The 22,071-nt window shown below is 36.4% G+C and overlaps 1 protein-coding gene across 1 annotated transcript in view; it reads right to left on the reverse strand.

Annotated features, from left to right (window-relative positions):
• LOC126163202 (dynein axonemal heavy chain 3) overlaps positions 1-22,071 on the reverse strand; it is a 1,221,238-nt gene that overhangs the window by 664,690 nt on the left and 534,477 nt on the right. The gene's annotated exons all lie outside the window — the stretch shown is intronic.

A 22,071-nucleotide genomic window follows, 5' to 3' on the forward strand; every position in this document is an offset into this window, starting at 1 on the left:
ACACTTCTGACATTGCTTGTAAAGTTTGTGGACACTGTCAGCAAATAATACTTGTGGAATAACTTGAAGCACAAAGTCTGAGAAGAATAAGCCTTTCAGGGCTAATTTAAGTGAGGGAAACACAAAGAAGTCTGCTGGTACGAAAAGCACAAAAGTTGAGCACGTAGATATTGCACATATTCAACTATGTATTACAGAAGTAGTTCAAGCATTTCCATGAGAAACATTTGCTGAGTCCCCAACAGCTTTACAACCAATGTCAGAAGCTAATGGTGATTACTCTGAAGGTCAGCAAAGATATTTCGTTTGTAACTCATGTTTCATTTATTTTCTGAGATCATTCACCAAATGTCCCAAATGCACCATGTACAAATTGTTCAAATTCATTATAAAATTAGCATCACGGTGAGTTTGATAATGGAGGATGCTCTTATAATAAAAGATGTTCATCAGAAATAAGGACAATACTTATCAACTTCAAATTCAGAATTACATGTGCTAGAATAACAATACTCCAGGGAATAACAATAATGGGAATTTGTGCAAGGACCAATACATAAAATAAGTGGAAGACAACCACTCACCTATGCCAACTGATGTGTGGAGCATAGGAACACATAACAGGGAAAACAGTGCCAACACTAACTTTCATGCTCTTGCTGTTTTTCTAGTGAAAATGTACACACACACACACACACACACACACACACACACACACACACACAAACTTGGGTGTCTATGTGATTGTGTGTGTGATTGTGTATACTTTTACAAGAAAAAAGCACAAGAGCTTTAAGTAAAATGTATAATGTATATCCTTCATACTAGTCTTCAGGCACATCTTCTCAGCTTTTCAGACAAATATTTGCAGTTTCAGTTTTTGCAATTTGTAGATGTAGCCTATTGAAACAAATATTGTCACAAAAAAAAAAAATATTGTCACATGCTTGATGCAATTTTCGGTGCCAACAGAACACACTGTTCTTTATGTTTTACAAAAATATATTTTCTAAAGTAAAATAAAAACTAGTTCTCCAGTACCAGCTGAGCAATGTTGGTGCATGGCAGTCACAGACAGACAGTGTGGGGTGGGTCAACACTTAAGGTGGGGCAAGGAAGGTGTGGTGAACCAATGGCAACACTAAACTGGATATGAATGCACTCCAATTTCTTCTACAGTATGAAACTGTAGCCCATAATATGTACCAACTTTCAGAAGTAACAAATAAGCTTTTAATTGTTGGTACGTGTTGCCAGAACTTTCCTGTAACAGCCTGCTGTGTAATTGTTTGATTGATGTGGATTTTCTGAACAATACCTAATATATTTGTCTATTTATATGTGACACAGTTTCTAGGGAGGCAGCTCGACTGTATGATGAAAAGTTTATGGAAAGAAAGAGGCAGCTTGTGAGACGTATTTTGTTTTGTAAATCAATCATCTTGAGAGACTGATGGTTTGTGGCCAGCAAAACATATCTTTGTGAAATTCAAACAAAGATGTAAAGGTGCTTATAGTACCCCCAAATCCACATTCCAGCACGATTTGTCACGCCACAGTCTGAACCCTCAACAGCATTGTATTAGCACCAGCACATGTACAAAAGCTTCCAGTGGAGTGTAAGGCTGAGAAGACAGTTTTTTTTGTAACTCAGAATTAATCCATGATGTGGAATTTTTAAAAGAGGCTATATTCAGAGTTGAGTCAACATTCAGAGCACATATGTGCCAAATCATTATGTTGAGCGCTACTGGGGCTCTATGAATCCTCACAGGCTGTGCAAGGAAGATAACTGACACTCACATTATGATCATCGCAAAGCATGTTGCAAGTGGTCCCCTGCTGAGCTTCCATTTAAGGTACTTGAATGATGATGCACAGAGACTTCCCACAAAATGAACTGTCTGCTCTATCCAAGGATAAGGTATGACAGTGCAACATATGGCACACCTACCCATTGCATTGCTCTTTTGAGCCAAGCAGCATAGGATGATAATGATAATAATAATAATAATAATAATAATAATAATAATAATAAACCCCGTGGAGGCCCGGGAAAAGAATAGGCCTCCGGTATGTTCTGCCAGTCGTAAAAGGCGACGAAAAGAACAAACCACTAATAGGGCTAACCCCCCTTTTAGTGTGATTACTTGGTTCAGGACAGAACTAAAGAAGCCTCGGACAAGCGCCGTCATGGTCGGGGACGACGCTTGAACCCTATGCCCGCCCACAATGGTAACGACACTGCTAGCCAACTGGAAAATGATTTAAATCCGAATAGAGGTGTTTTGCAGGATATGCTTCCTGCAACCACCCTAGAAGGAAAACAAAGACAGAGGATGAGATGGTCAGATGAAGTTAATCGACACCTCATGTTCTGTTATTACCAAGCAACAAACCTAGGAACCAACACAACTGGATACAGATCACAAGTATACACAACATTTATTACCAGATACCTGGAATTAAAATTTTTAACAGAACAAAGACTAGCTGATCAGATCTGTGTAATAATCAAAAATAACAGGATACCCCAGTCAGAATTAGAAAACATCAAACAACAAGTACAACAAATACTGGAACAAAATAATGTGCAATCAGAAGAAGAAGAAAACACAGTAATGGACTCAAACATCCCAGAGGAAACAAACAAAGATCAACACGCATCAATTAAACAATCAGAGGAAAACGAAATCTTAAGACAGCCACCAGAACAAGCACAAATAGAAAACGAAGAGAGACACGTGTTAGATATAGAAGAGAAATTTCAGCTGACATATATAGAATACAAAGACACAAATACAGACATCAGACCATTCTTGCATAGACCGCCAAATAACCCACAAGTCGAAACAACAATAAAAACTATCAACACAATCATACACAACAAAATAAATGAAAACACAACTATGGAAGAGTTACAACTACTGGTTTATATAGGAGCACTCACTACACTAAATATACACACTAGGCAGAGATCAGAACAAACCAACACACAGAAGAAACCCACAAAACCAGCATGGCAACACAGGTTACAGATCAGAATAGAAAAACTGAGAAAAGACATCGGACAGCTAACACAATTTATAAGAAATGAAATATCAGACAAAAAACGAAAAAGGTTAGGTAAAATCTCACAACAAGAAGCAATAGAGCAATTAGACGAAAAAAAGCAGAAATTGCAAGCATTGGCCAAACGACTTAGAAGATACAAAAAAAGTGAAAATAGAAGGAAACAAAACCAAACATTCAACACAAACCAAAAGAGATTTTACCAAACAATGGATAACACACACATTAAAATAGACAATCCACCAAACATAACAGATATGGAACACTTCTGGAGCAGCATATGGTCAAACCCGGTACAACATAACAGGCATGCACGGTGGATACAAGCAGAAACACATACAATATGATACCACAAATGCCTGAAGTGATAATTTTGCAACATGAAGTCACCCGAGCAATTAATTCTACACACAATTGGAAAGCCCCTGGAAATGATAAAATAGCAAATTACTGGCTAAAGAAGTTCACCTCAACACATTCACATCTAACTAAGTTATTTAACAGTTACATTGCAGACCCATACACATTCCCTGATACACTTGCACATGGAATAACCTATCTGAAACCTAAAGATCAAGCAGACACAGCAAACCCAGCTAAATATTGCCCCATAACATGCCTACCAACAATATACAAAATATTAACTTCAGTCATCACACAGAAATTAATGACACATACAACACAGAACAAAATTATAAATGAAGAACAAAAAGGCTGCTGCAAAGGAGCACGAGGATGTAAAGAGCAACTGATAATAGATACAGAGGTGACATATCAAGCTAAAACTAAACAAAGGTCCCTACACTACGCATACATTGATTACCAAAAAGCCTTTGATTGTGTACCCCACTCATGGTTACTACAGATATTGGAAATATACAAAGTAGATCCTAAATTGATACAGTTTCTAAACACAGTAATGAAAAACTGGAAAACCACACTTAATATCCAAACAAATTCAGATAACATCACATCACAGCCAATACAGATTAAGCGTGGAATATACCAAGGAGACTCATTAAGTCCTTTCTGGTTCTGTCTTGCTCTGAACCCACTATCCAACATGCTAAATAATTCAAATTATGGATACAATATTACTGGAACATACCCACACAAAATCACACATTTGCTATACATGGATGATCTAAAACTACTGGCAGCAACAAATCAACAACTCAACCAATTACTAAAGATAACAGAAGTATTCAGCAATGATATAAATATGGCTTTTGGAACAGACAAATGTAAGAAAAATAGCATAGTCAAGGGCAAACACACTAAACAAGATTACATATTGGATAACCACATCGACTGCATAGAAGCGATGGAAAAAACAGATGCCTATAAATACCTAGGATACAGACAAAAAATAGGAATAGATAATACAAATATTAAAGAAGAACTAAAAGAAAAATATAGACAAAGACTAACAAAAATACTGAAAACAGAATTGACAGCAAGAAACAAGACTAAAGCTATAAATACTTATGCTATACCAGTATTGACCTACTCATTTGGAGTAGTGAAATGGAGTGACACAGACCTAGAAGCACTCAATACACTTACACGATCACAATGCCACAAATATAGAATACATCACATACATTCAGCAACAGAAAGATTCACATTAAGCAGAAAGGAAGGTGGAAGGGGATTTATAGATATAAAAAACCTACATTATGGACAGGTAGACAATTTAAGAAAATTCTTTCTAGAATGAGCAGAAACTAGCAAAATACACAAAGCAATCACTCATATAAATACATCAGCTACACCACTGCAATTTCATAACCACTTCTACAACCCTTTAGATCACATAACATCAACAGATACAAAGAAAGTAAATTGGAAAAAGAAAACACTACACGGCAAGCACCCGTATCATCTAACACAGCCACACATAGATCAAGACACATCCAACACATGGCTAAGAAACGGCAATATATACAGTGAGACGGAAGGATTCATGATCGCAATACAGGATCAAACAATAAACACCAGATATTACAGCAAGCATATTATTAAAGATCCCAATACCACAACAGATAAATGCAGACTTTGCAAACAACAAATAGAAACAGTAGATCACATCACAAGCGGATGTACAATACTAGCAAATACAGAATACCCCAGAAGACATGACAATGTAGCAAAAATAATACATCAACAACTTGCCATAAAACATAAACTAATAAAACAACACGTTCCCACATACAAGTACACACCACAAAATGTACTGGAGAATGATGAATACAAATTATACTGGAACAGAACGATTATAACAGATAAAACAACACCACATAACAAACCTGACATCATACTCACCAATAAAAAGAAGAAATTAACACAACTAATTGAAATATCCATACCCAACACAACAAATATACAGAAGAAAACAGGAGAAAAAATTGAAAAATACATCCAACTGGCTGAGGAAGTCAAGGACATGTGGCATCAGGATAAAATTGACATTATCCCAATTATACTATCAACTACAGGAGTCATACCTCACAATATTCACCAGTACATCAATGCAATACAGCTACATCCAAACATATATATACAACTACAAAAATCTGTAATTATTGATACATGTTCAATTACCCGAAAGTTCCTAAATGCAATATAACATATACCATACAGTTACAAGGAAGTCACGCTTGACCGAGGTCCGCATCACGTTCCATTTTTAACCAGACTTAAGTCTGAGAAAAAAAAAGTCAATAATAATAATAATAATACTTTCAGTTATTTCAACTATTGCCACTTTGGTGACCTGCATGTGTAGTGATTCGATAATTTCTGTGTAAACTCTTGAACCACTCAGCCTTCTACCATCTTGAACACACAATATTCTGGATATGAGTGTGGGAAGGTAGAATGATATCTACTGTGCATCACATGTTTGTGTGTGTAGGTTTAAAATCAATCGCGGGAAAAAAGTAGACATGGCGGACGAATGGCACCGACAAGTATCGAGCAATCCATAGATGTTTCAGTGAATGTGTAAGGAAGAACCATGGAGATTACATACAGCTCTGTGATTATTGGGTCATTGACTACTGTTATCAAAACAAAGACAGCTGAAAAAGAAATCTTGAAACTCTTCACTTAACCTTGCTATAGGCAAGACTTATTTTCGGGTTTATGTTAAGAAAAGTTATGGTATCAAAGCCAACTTTTTTTAACTGAAATTTAATTTGTTTCTGATGTTCAGCTGTATGAGGGACTTACCAGAAGTTACATATTTATGTTGAAAGTTAGAGTTTTATTGTTAAGTCAGAAACGTTAGAACGTGGCGACTTGTGTGAAAGTACCAAGAAAACAGGAATTTTTTAAGTCAAAAAGAAGCTGTTACGTGTTGTCACAGCAACCAAACATAGTAAGACGAGGGAATTACTCTGGGAAACTGGAAAATGTTCAAGTACACAATGGAGCAAAATTCAAATGGAAAAACAGTGAAGAAATGAAAAATTCACAACAATAGAAACAGCAAATAAGATTTCGACATATTTGTCTATGAAGAAGCACACATAGAATGCTTCAACCAAGAAGATCCAGTGCGAGGAATGTACAGCTCTTACACACATCGTGGGGACACAGATGCGGAAACCAACAAACATCCGACGCCGCCGGCACCAGCTCCTATTCACTGGTGCTGACCTGCCTCCACATCAGCTCACCTATGCAACGCAAATTCTACGCCAGGTCAGCATGAAACAAAACTTGATTACTTTAGTATGAAATTGTAGAAGATACTGTTGAGTGCACTTTTACTGTGTAATTACCATATTTATAGTTAGTTTTAAATGTTTACAAGAGCTAAGACATATAATAGTACGGAAAATATACAACAGGTTGGGGAAACTTAAGACCCAGCTATGGCCATGAAAATTAGCAAAGAATTGCCTGACTGGGCTGAGTTGATAAATTTAATCAAAGCTCAGAGTCTTAAGCTAAACTTATTAAATTCTCAATTAAATGCTCAGATTGCGACTCTAATTTAAAGAATTAGACTTTGTAAATTCTCAATTAAATACACAGAGTGAAGCTTTAAATGCTCAGAGTGAAACTCTAAATATTCAAATGACAAATTTAGGTTTGTTAAATGCCAAAGTTGACTGTCAAAGCAAAGAATTTAGTTATCTATGCGAAGGCATGGGTACTTTCAAGACTGAGTTCAACGCTATAAGTAATAAAGTAGAGAATTTAAAAGTAGATTTAAAGAACAAGTTGACAAATTCTTTGACCACTCACATAAATCATATATTTACTGATCTTAGTCAGAAACAGAGTAACACTTTTCGAAATTTATCGAAAAGGTGAGAACTTACCATTGACAGCAAATGTAATAATGTAGAATCCAAACTAACTGAAAAGTTAGGCTCTTTTGAAAATGTGTGCAATGTTAAGTATAATGATGTAAGGCAGGGGTTGAATAATTTGAATGAGAGTGTAGATAAGCAGAGTGAATTCATTCAATCACAAATTACAGGTGTCAATACACGAGTAGATAATGAAGAAAGAAATTTCTAAGAGAAAATAGCTAACTCTGATAGTATAAATGTAATTAGTTTGGAGGAGCAATTTAGAGAAATTATAGATAGAATGGTTACCGAGAGAATAACATCCAGAAACATATCGTCTATTCCTTCATCCGACCTAGTGAAAACAGGAAGGCTATGGACGACCTGTAGAGAGAATTTAAGCTTATCTAAGATAAAGTAGAAAAAAGGGTAAGTTCACCTAATGTTGTAATAACTAGTGAAGCCGTGACTGATTTGCAATGGGGAGCTAATTCAGGGTTATCTAGACAATGCCCTAAATTTAACCCGGATGGAGATGTACATCTGACCCATTTCTTAAAAAGATTTAACCAAGCTTTACCAAAAAATTGGGAAGATTCCAAGAAGATTGAATTTGATTTGGGATACCTACTAGGGGAAGCCTCAGAATGGGGAAAGTAAATATTGAGAATTTTTCCTCTTGGGGAGACTGTCAAAATAAATTTAAAGAGAAGTACTGGTCTACCAGTGCTAAGGAAAAGTTAATATCAGATCTATGGGACCCAAAATATTATAATAATACTTGGGGTACTATAAGGAAATATTCCAATTGGCATTTAACAGCAGCAAAGTATTTAGATAAACCAATAAAAGGAGGAGGATTAGTACATATTTTAACTAGACGATTGCCAATCTATGCGAGAAAAGACATCTTATGTAGTGGTTGGAAAACGACAGAAGAGTTGTCTTTTCTTGATGCACCTGACGCAATAAATAAGGACCACAACGAAACTTTACACCAAAGTGAAAGTGCGAACTATAAAGGAAATAGTGGAAATAATTTTAAAAAGCATGAGGCAAACTTAGGAAAAGTATGCCAGGACAGTAAGAAAATTTGTAATGAAAATTTTATATAAAAAAAAAATCCACTTTCAAATTTAGATCCAGTAGCAGAATGGGAATGTAGGATCTCATTTTGGTAACCAACCCATAATTAGCAGTAATGAGGAAAACATTGTTCGATCTGGATCCAGGGCCAGGGCCCAGGTCAAGGAGATACATTAGGAGGCCTTATTCCATATAAGTATGTTAACTTTACACACAAAATACCCACAAAGGAATGGTTGTTGCTTGATAAACCAAGCTTAGCTACTAATAAGCCACACCCTATAATAGAAGGGACAGTGGAAACTTCCGAGGTTAACATATTTACAGATTCGGGGAGTGAGGTATCACTCATCTCAAATGCATTTTTTAAATCAATACAGAATAAATACCACTTACTGTAAAATTGAATATCCCCCAGGGACGTTAACATTCTGAGTTAACGGGCGGAGTAATGACCGTCAGATTCCGAGTTTTTTTCAGTGTTTCTTCCAAAGTAGTTTCCCTGCACCGAATTCCTTTAGAATCTAGGACTATCCTGTAATCTTACTGCTTAGAAAACCAGATACGACTATAAAATAGAGAACAACCTAAGAGAATCACAGATAAATAGTCATATCTAGACGAAATAAACTGAATTTGTGGAAAATATGACGTGACTAGCTGAACAAGTGTTATACCTTAGTGTATAGATTTTCTATTTTGTATAGAGTATTTCATACTTTTTATGAGATGTGATACAGATAAGAGGGTTTGTATAAATTTTGAAAGGGGTGGGTATAGTAGCTAAAAGCATGATTTACAAGAACACATAAATCATGACCAACACAAAACACACATCACACCTTTCAAACAACCTTCACAAACAAGTGTGCCTGATTTTTCATCATTTGCCATTTCCATAGAGTTGTTAGGATTTCCTTTGGGGACCTCAAAGGGTGAAAGTGGGACAAGTCTGTCCTGTAGGGGATGATTTAACACCAGACCTCCTCTGGCATCTCACTCAAGTACCTGAGGGGTAGAGATCCTAGGAAAGGATGGTTGGGAGGGTTTCTTATCTTTGGGGCTATCTGCTTTCTCTTCTTCGATCCTAGCATCCACATCTATTTTTTTCTTTTCTTACTTCTCATTTGAGGACCTGTCTATTTTTTCCTCTGTTTTCATATTCACAAACTTCTATCACTGAATTCTTTCCTTATTTCCATGTTTACTAGAAACCTAAAACTTATCTTTAGATAAGAATGCCGAAAAATCTGACTACATGAACACACATCCACATATACACAAATATACACTTCTACACAAACATTAAATTACATAAGACAAAGCCTGTCACAATGTGAGAACCGCCAAGTGTTGTAGAGGAAATGTGTGTACATATGGAAATATGCGCTCATAAATAGGAAGCTATGATGGTTCTACATCGAATGTACATCAAAAGAGGTGCACATAAACAAAGAACAGTGACAGTTCTAAATAGAAATTATAATAGGCACAATAAACTCATGCACAAGAAGAGACAAAAGCATATTAAGTTTATGGAATGAAAATGCTACATAACGAACAACTATAAAGTAGTAATGAGTAATGGATAAATAAGAAAGAGGCATGAGCAAAGAAAGAAAATGAAAGTAGGAGAGGAATTAGTCATGTTTATCGTTAAGAAATGTCAGTGTAATAAATACTCTGATGAACTGAAGGATAGTGGAATGTAAGTAGTACACGTAGACGTAGTATTTATTGAAAATATAGAAGTTGATAAGTAGGCCTATCAATGGTAGATGGTAGAGTTTTGTCAAGTCTATCAGTAGTTCTAATGCAATGTTGTCTAGTCCTTGTTTTGACTTAGGTCTTTTAAGTGCTCTGTCAAATTCTTCACACATTATTCTGTCTCACACTTCATCGTCATCTACGTCCTCTTCCATTTCCATAATATTGCCCTAAAGTACATTGCCCTTGTATAGACCTTCTGTATACTCCTTCCACCTTTCTAATTCCCCTTCTTCGCTTAGAACTGGTTTTCCAAATGAACTCTTGATATTCATACAAGTAATTCTCCTTTCTTCAAAGGTCTCTTTAATTTTCCTGTAGGCAGTATCTATCTTACCCCTCGTGAGATAAGCCTCTACTTCCTTACATTTGTCCTCTAGCCATCCCTGCTTAGCCATTTTGCACTTCCTGTTGATCTCATTTTTGAGACGTTTCTATTCCTTTTTGCCTGCTTCATTTACTGCATTTTTATATTTTCTCCTTTCATCAATTAAATTCAATATCTCTTCAGTTAGCCAAGGATTTCTACTAACCCTCATCTTTTTACCTGCTTGATGCTCTGCTGCCTTCACTATTTCATCTTTCAAAGCTACCCATTCTTCTTCTACTGTATTTCTTTCCCCCATTCTTGTCCATCATCCCCTAATGCTCTCTCTGAAACTCTCTACAACCTCTGGTTCTGTCAGTTTATCCAGGTCCCATCTCCTTAAATTTCCACTTCTTTGCAGTTTCTTCAGTTTTAATCTACAAAACCAACAGATTGTGGTCAGAGTTCATATCTGTCCATGCAAATGTCTTACCTTTTTAAAATCTGGTTCCTAAGTCTCTGTCTTACCATTATATAAACTATTTGAAACCTTGCAGTCCCTCCAGTCCTCTTCCACACATACAACCCTCTTTCATGTTTCTTAAACAAATTGTTAGCTATGCTCTGTGCAAAATTCTCCCAGGTGGCTTCCTCATTCATTCCTTACCCCCATTCTGTATTCACCTACTACTTTTCCTTCTCTTCCTTTTCCTACTACTGAATTCCAGTCCGTCTTCACTATTAAATTTTCATCTCCCTTCACTATCTGAATAATTTCTTTTATCTCATCATACATTTCTTTTATCTCATCATACATTTCTTCAGTCTCTTCATCATCTGCGGAGATAGTTGGCGTATAAACTTGTATTAGTGTGGTAGGTGTGGGCTTTGTGTCTATCTTGGCTATAATAATGTGTTCAATATGCTGTTTGTAGTAGCTTCTGTGTGCTCCTATTTTTTTATTCATTATTAAACCTAGTCTTGCATTACCGCTATTTGATTTTATATTTATAACCCTGTATTTCCCTTACCAGAAGATTTGTTGCTCCTGCCCTCAAACTTCATTAGTTCCCACTATATCTAATTTTAACCTATCCATTTCTCTTTCTAAATTTTCTAGCCTACCTACCTGATTAAGGGATCTGATATTCCATGCTCCAATTCATAGAATGCCAGTTTTGCTTTTCCTAATCTAATTACAAACTGACATTTCCTCATTAACTGTCTTGTACATGTTTCAGTGAGTGCACAGATCATGATTACTTCATAACATGGAGCAGATACAATTCAATTCCATAAAACACCCGCTTTAAAGGCTCAACAAGAAGTAAGTGACATTTAATTTTAGAGCCTCCTTTGTTCATTGCTGTTTACATTCATGGAGAGGGTGTCTGCTCCTCAAGACAATGCCAAGCCATGACATCAAAACATAAAAAGGTCCCACACACACCAGGTGAAGACATTTATTCCCCACCTTGCCTATTACTTTAACCACAAAAACTCCGTTCAACTTTGCATAAACAAGAACCAAAATGTTTTGTGACTTAATTCCCTGCCTAATCTACCTTTATTATTTTGTCAAGATCATCTTTCTTCATCATAAAGAGGGAGCAGCAAATGTCATTTGCCTAAATGGCATGTAACACTATAGATTGCTCCATGTAAATTAAAAATGTACTCTGCTTGTTACAAATTTATAAAACACATAATTACTTAATGCTAACTGACCTTTTTTTAAAGAGAAAATATTCCACCTCTAATAACAAGGTACAGGACTTCTACAGTCCCATCCATTTGCAGTTATGTAATGACCATTCTTTCTATATAGATAGGTACATGGATTTTATCAACACGATTTAAATAAAGAAAAATGGTTAAAACACATTCTTGTGGTTTCTGTATCTCTGCTATTAGCTACTGTATTGTCTTTAATGTAGTACACCATTTAGACTTCTTTTCATTAATCTATTACTTGAGAATTACCTTCTTTTTTTATTTGTGTGTATGTATACACATATGTGTTTGAACATGCTTTCCAACACTTTCTTATGTTGTTCTTACCTGAGGAATCTACTACATGCTCCCTAAAGTCAAATTTCAGTACATGCTCTTGTCAACTTGTGTGAATATATCTGTTCCAAACCGACCTTCATCTTGGCTCTCAGGGAAGTTTATCCAAACCATTCTTCATCTTAGCCATATGGTAAGTCTATTCAATTTTATAACTAATTTGAAGAAAACATCCATAGTATGACCAGCAGTCACTATACAACTTCATACTATTGTAGTAATTATACTTACATGCATTCTAAGAACAGGCACTGTGTGAAACATTTATAACAGTGTAGATGCAGATGTCCCCCTTTCCCTTCACACATAAAAAAATATGATACAGGTCATCCCCCCCAATGGTTTTACCTGACCATGATATAGACCATACCTTCCATGGATTCACCTATCTTTATGCCTATCATACCTACATAAATTCGTACAGGGCATTCCTTAAATGGATTCACCTGATCAAGACATAGGCCATTCCTCCAATGGATCCCTGTGTACTTTTCTTCTCCGAAATCTATTTTGCAATTTTTTGGGTACGCCCCATCTTAACTTCATTAGTAAACACAGCTACTGTCCCTTTTCTACAATCTTTATTCACTTTGAGAAGTATCTCCATGATCATGCTGACTTTATCTGATTACTCTCTACCTCTGTGTTTTACTACTTTCTGGCTTCTTTTTTTACTTATTACTCTTGTTTATAATGTGTATAACACCACCACATACATCCCTATGTATTCTGCTTCTGCTTATTGACAAATATTTTCTTATGTTTCACTCTATTATGTCTGCTAGATTTAGACAACACTTGACAGTCTGAGTATATTCAATGTACTTGTTTATAATATACTACTGTTTGCATCTCGTACGAAGGTGGACCTATTTTCAGCTGCTCTGTACCTCCCCCACCATTATTAACTACTAGGAGGCATAAGACTGATTCTCTCCCTGAGTGGCTAAATGCGAATTAGAAACTAGACTGTGAGAATCTCTCTCTCGCATGCTGCACAGTTGTTGTATTTAGTGACAATGCAGTTTCATTCACAAAGTGACCAAATTATTCATTCAGATGTAGATGTTACTTTCTTGTAGCAGTAGAGCTGTGAATGTTTATCTGTAAAAGTTTTAGTCTGATTTCCAAACAAATATATCAAGTGACAGCAATAAACATGAGGTAATCACAAGCAACTTTAATTAAATTGCATGACTGTGGAGTATCGTCTTAGTTGTGAGACTGGGTTTGTGTTTTCCGGTCAGAAAACTCACAGTACATAATAGTTGATGGAAAATCAGTGAGTAAAACAGAAGTGATATCTGGTGTCTGCAAGAATGTGTTGTAGGCCTTCCTAATGTTCCCGATTTAATAAACGATTTAGGATACAATCTGAGCAGTCCTCTTTGACTGTTTGCAGATGATGCTGTGATTTACCATCTTAGGAAGTCATAAGATGATAAAAACAAATTACAATATGATTTGGGTAAGATATCTGTGTGGTGAGAAAATTGACAATTGACTCTATATAATGCAAAGTCTGAATTCATTCACATGAGTACTAAAAGGAATCTGTTAAATTTTTGTTTACAGGATAAAACACACAACTCAAAAGGCTGTAAATTCGACTAAATACTTAGGGATCACAATTACAAATAACTTGAACTGCAATGATCACATGGATAATATATGGAAAGCAAGCCAAGATGCCGATTTATTGGTAGAACACTTAGAAAATTGAATAGGTCTACTAAAGAGACTACTTACACTGCACTTTTCCACCCTCTTCTGGAATACTGCTATCCGGTGTGGGATCCACAGCAGATAAAGTTCAAAAAAGGGCAGTTCGTTTTCTACTATTGTGGAATGGAGAGAAACTACAATGGATATGATATGCAAATTGGGGTGGCAGTCATCAAAACAAAGACATTTTGAGTTGTGGCATGATCTTCTCATGAAATTTCAGTCGTCAATTTTTGGCGCCCACCAACATATGGATTAATGATCATCATAATAAAATAAGAGGTATTAGAGCTTGCATGAAAAGATTACAGTGTTCATGTTTCCTACATGGTGGTTGAATGTGGAATAGTAGAGAAACAGTTTGAAGGTGGTTCAATGAATGTTCTTCCAAGCGCTTAATTGTGAATTGCAGAATAATCATGTAGATGCTTCACATGCAGACATGGAGGTTTATGCCCCTTATTTAGGCTATAACTTTTCCAAATGTGACACTGACAGTAAGACTTCTATTTTTGACATTTTGAAGACTCAAGAACATAATGCAGAAGCATGTGTCAGCAAGATAACTGCACAGAGAATAGTAAACAAAAGTGTCGTAGCTGCAGAAACCTCACGAAAATTTGTTTTCGTGTCATCTGGAAAGCATCAAAATCGCAAGATACCTGTAACAGAAATAGATGGTTTTGATAATGATATTTTAAAGTGCTCCATGTTTCCAATGTATATTAGAACCGAATATTTGACATCACAAAAACTTGTTACAATTATGCCTGAACAAATTGGCTTCATCAATACAAAGAATTTAGAAGGCATTGGTTTCAAAAATGTTTAGAGGAGAGTTTGTAATTGAAAGAAGTGACATAGAAGCAGCATGAACCACATTTCTTATAAAGATGCATGATACAGGAGGAAGAGATAGTTCTATAGAGTATTACCTTGATGAAACATGGGTGAATCAGAATCATTCCACTACCTGCTGGAAAATGAGAGGTGGCACTGGCGGTTTTAAAGTTCCCATATGAAAGGTTCTGGAATACTTATTCTGCATGCTGGCTCTTCTTCTGATTTGGTTTCTGAGCGTAAACTTGTACTTAGGTGTAAGATAAACTGTACTGACTACCATTTGAAAATGAATGCTGTTACTTTCAAGAATTGGTTCACTGCACAATTCTTGCCATACGTTGTTTCAAAGGTGATTGTGCTTACCATGTCAGTTATCGTTCAGCTGTTACAGAGAAAAGACCAAGTATGAGCACCAGGAAAGGGGATATTGTGCTCTGGCTGAAAAACACAAATATTCCAGAAATATAAGCCACATTCGTGCTGAACTCCTGTACAACAGAATGTACAAATTTGACTTTCTTGCATGTGAGTGGGCTCACAAGTTATATATGGATAAAAGCCTTCAGCCTATCATCCTAAATTTACAACCAGATTGTTCGGACATAGACTAAGATAGCAGATGGCATTATGATGAACTCTTTCAAAAAAAGTAAAAAGTAAAGTAATAATCTTCATTGGTTTTAAAGACTCATGACTTAAAAATGTTTCTGTCAATGTATCAATTCCATACACAGTACATGAGGACGTTCTAGCTTTAACTGATTACGAATATGTAGCCTATGAGGTGTTCAGACTATAATGTTCAATACATTGCCCAATGAGGCCCTAATTACTCATGAGAATGTGGCCAGCTAAATTCATCAATAACTAGAATATTTCAACAAATAAATCACTGTAATTTTCATGGCACAAACTGGAAAATGCCTTAAAATGAAAGGAAGGATTACCTCTCGAGATATGAAAGGGAGGGTCCCTGTCATGTTATCTGTGATTTTTGACACTATCGGTCAGCATTCCGTTGAGGTATTCACAGAAGATGGTTAATCATTTGCTTATTGAATGGATCATATATGCATTCTCCCACGGTAATGTCAAACGAATTAGCTTAAACACATAATGCCTGTTGACACCGAAAAATATGATAACATACTGACAATTTACACAATAGTCTTTTTCACTAGTCTTTGCTACCAATAATTCTTTTTTATACATAGTGATTTACTTTGAACTGCAGTGAAACACACCCATATATGTGCATTACACACATTTAAAAAACAAAACAAAAAATACATGAAGCAGAAGCAGTCGTCAAACAAATATAAAGATTTCTATTCAAGTTTAAAGTTAATTTTGTTGTGAATTACATTTTTACTTATAATATGGCCCAAACCGCAATACTTGGCAGTTATTGCAACCGTTTTTGATGATCTTGTTATTGTGAGAAAAATTGCACTTGATGTCTTCACATAGCTGCATCAGCTGTTCTGAGATCACACAGATGATCCTTGTGGAGCAATAGACACAACCTCAAGAGGTGAAGTTAAGATTTCTCTCATGTAGACGACTGGCTGAAATTGGTTTTAAAATGTATTATTCCCTCATAGATTTGAATATATAATATGATGTACCAAAGGCAAATGAGTCTGATTGTTGTCCACAGCAATGCAGTTCAGCAACATGAACTTGATCTGCCCACTCTCTGCCGCCACACATGCGGAGACCTCATCCCCTCCGCAATTACCTATCGCTCCGTGCCATCCTATATGACATGAACTACAGAAGAACATTAGCACCTCATCTTCTTTTCTATCAAATTCTTCGTCGCGAAGATAGGTAACATTGTCACTCCTATCCTGCAGCACACACTTGTTGTGGAAGAGAAGTTAACGCACCTTCTCATTAGCTTGTTGACTCTTTAGCATACAATCTGTTGTTCTGTTAGGCATGTTAGGATGCCATAAATTTTCCTGGCCTTTTACCTCTTCCATTGACTCTCCTCCCTTACAACAAGTGGTGTCATCTAATCAACACTCCATAAAATTCTGTCAGTCTATTGTCATCATCATACATGAAACACTCTCCAGTGCAAACCTAGTGTCGTAGATTGTAACTTCAATTATGTGCACTGTAAAGAGATGGGATACTGCAATAGGAACTTTGCATTTGGACAGAGGAAGGATAGATTTGGTAATTCCCTTACACCCTCACCAAGTACCCTGACTGCTGGGGTTCTTCACCATGGTATTTCCAACAGAACAGTTTTGCCATGGCTTCACCATTGCAGAAAACCCAAAAAATGATACTAATAAATACCTGTGAAATGCAAAGAAAGGGAAGTATTTTCACGTACATCATCATTAAAATGTTACTATAATCATTAAAGTTGGTCTGTTCATGTGTCAATACTTTACAGAGGTTATATCTCACTACCCCTGACTGACCTCCCCTTAAACCCAACCACATGTATTCTTCTTTATTCAATATTGTAAAATGTACAACATTGAAAACATTTTACTCATAATTCTTAAATAGTCTTTTTTCCTACATTCACAGTTTGTTGAAAGTACAATGTCATTTCTATTTCACTTTTTTATACATTTTGTAGTGGCATACACTCCTCCAATTCATAATACTGTCATAAGAGAATAAAGTAAAACTGATCCTATTCTTAAGCTTTTCATGTACTACATTTACATGGGAATATGCAATTAAATAAATGACATGGAAATGTTAACTGTCATATGTTCATACAGAATTTAATCTAATCAAGAGTAAAGTTAAGTTTATGGACTAATATAACATCTAGTACCTTAACATAGCAATTCAGTACTCACAAAACAAGCTCTAGACAGTAGGTGTACAGCAGTTATAGATGTAGGAGCTTATCTGACCACTTTCATGTCAAGCTCAATCCCATTTTGTTTTCTTACAAGTATTTTTATGGAAGACGTGATAACAGAAGGTATTACTATGGAAACAATTTAACTGGGATGGCTGGTACTTGTCAATCCACCAAATTCACAAAGGACGTGAGCTCTCCTAAGGCGTCAAATCATTTAAGTGCATCTATTTTGTACTGTCATTTATTTTGTCCTATGTCAGGGTCTACCAAGGACACTGTTTCCAGATGTGGTATGTCATGCACTTTGAATGGTCACCTGTAACGAGGGGACAATTCATTTATCTCCTTCTTCATGTCTGAGCTATGATGAAAATCACCAAATAATACCAGTTTGTCAATTTGAAAGCTAGGTGCAACACCTATCTCATTTAAGGTCTTGAGCCTTTCTGTGCCTGTGTATGCAGATTCTCCTGTGCCCTCTCTTGCAATTTTTCTGTCAGTTTGAGGTAATGACAGTTCTTTACAACTAATATACTTATCACCAAAATAATGATCTACCTTCATGTCTAGTTTTATCTGTATCACTAAATTCATTATGTAATTGTCGGTGTAGCTTAAACGCAAAAACAAATAAATAAAAAATAAAAAATATAATTATTGCAGTCACTGATGTGATAACTGGCTTTCCATCAAACATTACCCCCTAACCAGTTTTGAAATTTTCATATACTCCATACAGTCACTAACAGTTTCTTCTCTGCACCTGCGTAATTCATTTCGTGCTTCATTAAGCTTCTACTAGCAAAAGCTAATGTCCTATGTTCCTCCACTTCAGGATTCCATTCCCCTTGGAATAATTCTGCAACATCTTCTTTAGAATGAGTGTTACTGCTAGTTAATTCTACTTTTTCTTGTACTGTATTATTTACGAATTCATGTGACCATTCCTTCAAATCAGATACAGCCTCAGGCGTTCTAATTATTTCCCCAAATTCTTTGTACTTTTTCTTTTGTCTCTGAGATTTGATCCTCAATCTGCTTGAACTTTTTAACAGCAAACTGAACTACATTGTTAATCTTGCCATCTAATTCTTGAAACTTCTCTTTTACTTCCTATTCAGCTTAATCACACCAGTTATCTATTTCATCCATCAACTCCTTAGGTAACTTTGTCAGAGTGTTTTGTAAATTTGTTAAATTACTTTCTACGGTATTAATTAATTCTTCCTTAGTTGATTCTAACTTGGCACTTACTACTGTTTCTACTGTATTAGTTAATGCTTCCTTAGTCAACCCTATCTTGGTGCTTACATCCTTAATTTGCTGCATCAAGGCTTGTAGCCAGTCATGAGCCTCTGCGGTCATGCTCTGTATGTGTACTGGCATATTACAGAAATATAGCTTTTTCTTTTGTTCACATTCTACTCAGATAGGTAAATTGTGTCCTCACACAGTTTACACTAACCCAAAGACACAAAAACAGTGTCATACTGTATTCACAAAATGTTTCACAGATTTGAATTTTAACACCTCACCCTTTGTTGAACTGCACCCTCAGGTTGTGTAGCCAATGCAACTGCACATATGATGCAATGTACCGCGACATATTGTACCGCCTGGCAAACTGATGCTTCAACACAAGCAACTTGAAGACTGCATTGTGATGTGCTGCAAAACCCCTGTAGCACTGCTAAGCTACCACTGTGTCACCGCTAATGTAAGGATTCAAAATTTTCCTTCTCCGAATCCACCAAAAAATCTACTTCTCTCTATCTGCCAAACATCATTTATGTTGTAGTTAAAAAAATGTTTTTATACACATGTCAACATTATTTTTGGAAAACACAATTTTGCTTTAAGCTGGCATATTTGTTAGTTGGAACAATTGTGTAACTATGGATTGTTTTCAAATTTTATTATCTGTCCAGAATATATTGGTTCTCTTTGTTCATACAATTTTGTAAATAGCTTTAGCAATATGGCTATATATGTTCACTTATATCTTCTTAGTCTGTTTATTTTCTGAAGTTCTTGGCAACACCACAATCTATCACTTACTAATCTACAGAATCTTGAAACTTTATGCTTCATACCTTCCTTATCTTCTTCCTTCTCACCATTGCTCTGATCACTGGGAACTAAAATGAAGTGTTCTTGCTCCTCTTTTTATGTCTTTGAAGCTGAGTCAGAACACTCAAATTTGATCTGTCAACTGAAGCATTGTGTGTTAATTTACCTTTAATGTAACTCAGTTGCTATTAATTTGCTTCTTTATGTGGAAGTCCTGCAAAGCAAAATCTCCGTAGAACCATGTGTAGCCCTGGAAAGATTTCAACTCTTCTCCTTTGCAGCTGTTATTGGTGGAAGGATAAAATGATATCTACTCTAATAATGAACTGATGTCTACATTCCTTCACTGACTGTCTTGTATTTGCTTCAGTGGGTGAACAGATCATGATTACTTCGTGGAGCAGATACAATATAAATTAAATGCAACATCCACCTTAAAGGCTTGGAAAGTACTAAGTGACATTTCATTTTTGAGCTTCCTCTTTATTTGTTGCTGTTTACATTCACAGAGAAGGTGTCTGCTACTTGACAGTCAAGACACTGCCAAGCCATGCCATTAAAACATAAAAGGCCCTGTACACAGCAGATGAAGACATTTATTTGCCATCGCGCCTTACTGATTACACAAACCACACACCTCTCTGACCAACAAAATGATTGTGCACAGTATGTGTTTTGCAACTTATTTGCTACTTAATACTACTTAACTATTTTGTCACGATTATCTTTCCTTGTCATAAATAGGGAGTGGGAAATGTCATTTGCCTAGATGGCATGTAACACTACAACCCATCTGCTTTCAACTACGTTTGCTGTGGGATGATAAAGGATACGGTGTAAACGAAGCAATGTGAAATTTTCAAAGAGGTGCTTGCATACAATTTCTCTGCACTTGGCAAGTCATACGATATAATGCATGCACCAGATACCATCCATTCAAGATTGGAATGCCGTAGTGACCAATGATCTTATTTGTTTGATTGCTTTCTGTAAGACACTACCCTAAATTGGATATATACAACAATACAGTTGTTTACCAACCGAAGTTAACGACAGGATCAACATAGCTCAGCTTTAACCAACACTTTTTTGACTTTTTTCACACGAGATCTCCAGTTGCTTTCTAGTTCACCTTCATCTCTCCCCATATATTTTTATTTTCATTTTCATTTCAGCCTCATGTTACACTTTCCACCTTCTAATACCATGTCACCCTCACAACATCCCCACAACGACCCCATTAAGTTTTATTTACATTCCCTCCGCAAACATCCCTTTGCCCTAGCCAGATTATGCTCCCGTATTTTATTTACTCAGGCTTGTCTGACATTTGGCGTTACCCCCAAAGGCCTCACACTTAAAGTTCCCATCTCTGGCTGTAACCCTTCTTTCCATCAGTCCTTATACCAGTTCCAAACTGAACAATCCATTGCCCTCACCCACCTAAGCCTTCACCTACACATCAACTCAGCCAATGAACACACCAGTCAACTCCTATCCTTAATAAAAGTCCTCAATCTTTCCTCTCCCACATCCACACCGACTGTTCAGAGCATCCTCCTACAGGCCAACCGCAAATTAGAACAGCATGCAACCCTCCATCTCAAAAAAATATCCAATCTCCTGGTTTCCCACCTCCGGAAAGGCAACTCACTCACCCTTCACAACCTTTCCAGCAAACCTGAACCTCCTCTCATTGCACACAGACCCAGTCTCTCCCATCTACTCAATCTCCCACTTCCAGCTCCACTCCCCCCAAAACCTCAAAATTCTAATCAACACAATCTGGAACCACAACACCCTAATTCAATAGTTAACCTTTCCTCCAAACCTCTCTCCCAATCCGAAACCTCTGTCCTATCCAAAGGCCTCACCTTCAGCCCCACTCCCAAATTCAACCAAACAGCCCTCGTCAAAGATTTACTGACCTACACTCGTACTCTCTGCTGGAAGTATCACTTTGCCACGAAGAAAAATGATCC

This window comes from Schistocerca cancellata, chromosome 2 (assembly GCF_023864275.1).
Source record: "Schistocerca cancellata isolate TAMUIC-IGC-003103 chromosome 2, iqSchCanc2.1, whole genome shotgun sequence".
Taxonomy (NCBI): domain Eukaryota; kingdom Metazoa; phylum Arthropoda; class Insecta; order Orthoptera; family Acrididae; genus Schistocerca; species Schistocerca cancellata.